The sequence below is a fragment of the Solanum stenotomum genome, chromosome 7 (assembly GCF_019186545.1).
Source record: "Solanum stenotomum isolate F172 chromosome 7, ASM1918654v1, whole genome shotgun sequence".
Lineage (NCBI taxonomy): Eukaryota > Viridiplantae > Streptophyta > Magnoliopsida > Solanales > Solanaceae > Solanum > Solanum stenotomum.
Window position 1 is genome coordinate 56,124,132 of NC_064288.1, and position 1,218 is coordinate 56,125,349.

Consider the following 1,218-nt stretch of genomic DNA (forward strand, 5'->3'; position numbering starts at 1 on the left):
CTTTTCTCAGTTTCCATCAGATTTCAATTTTCCTCAGAAGACATTGAATTTCAACGAGAAACTAAACTCATGTTCAAATATTGTTAGGAGACAATATTTGTTCATTTACTTTTTCTCAAAGTTATATAAAACCAAGAATATAGGAAAAACAATTAAAGTGCACATCTTAGCCTTTATGCACAAAATAACTTTTCTCATTGAAAAGAAAACTGAAGGGGTGCAATGCTTGAATGCACTTGGGAAGAAAATAAAAATAATTTTACCCATCCAAGAAAAACTTACTACAAAAAAATATACTCGATCATATTAAAGTAGTACTAATTCATCCCAAATCTCTTTTATCATATGATAAAATAATTCTCTTTTTCTTCTTTTTCTTTCCCCATAAAAAGAACACAGAAAATAAAAGTAATTTCCTTACCACAGAAAATACCAACAATAAATTTCTTAAGCTTGTTGCCTCCTGTATTCAGATTAACAAACTAGAAATAATAAAAGATGAAAAGAAAAACACAAAGAACTATCCGAATCCACAGAACCCACTGTGTGTCCTTAAGAAATTTAATCCCCTCAAGTACCCGAGGTTGCAGATTAATTCCTCCCAAGATAAAACGGATTAACCATTAAAGAAGTAGCGGTACCTCAAACTTCGATAATTTCAATGAACTCAAAATGACAGCAACGAATCACACACACAGACACGATCGATCGATTTTGTTTTGTAAGAAATGTATGCAAAAGAAGGGAAGAATTCGATGCAGAAAAATGAGAAAAAACCTCTCTATTTATAGCCAACAAAGGGTAAAGGTCACAATCCTTTGGAAGGAAGACAACCTTTCAGAAAGGTCACAACATTTTGGAAAAGGCACAACCTTTCAAATGGTCACAACCCTTTAGAAAGGACACAACCTTTCATAAAGGTCACAACTCTTCGGCTTAGTCACAACCCTTCAGGAGAGTCACAACCCTTCATTTCCTATTCACACCTTTAAAACCCAACAATATATATATAAGTAAATAATAAACTAGCAGTATGAGACATGATTAGGATGTTATACCATCTTTGATTTTTTAAAAATAATTTGACAAAAAACACCTCCCCCTTCCCACTTTTTAGTCTATATATTGTTGAATAATCATTGTGAAGGATATCAACACGTCTCCTCTACAATTTTCTATAGTGTCATTACATCTTTTTATTGACAAATCTTAAGTAAA

At 32.2% G+C, this 1,218-nt stretch overlaps 1 protein-coding gene across 1 annotated transcript in view; it reads right to left on the reverse strand.

Annotated features, from left to right (window-relative positions):
• LOC125871636 (high mobility group B protein 1) overlaps nt 1-210 on the reverse strand; it is a 30,420-nt gene extending 30,210 nt beyond the window's left edge. Inside the window, exon 1 of the mRNA XM_049552272.1 lies at nt 200-210. The gene's annotated coding sequence lies outside the window, so the exon portion shown is untranslated. The remainder of the gene's footprint in view (nt 1-199) is intronic.
• Nucleotides 211-1,218: the final 1,008 nt, after the last annotated feature.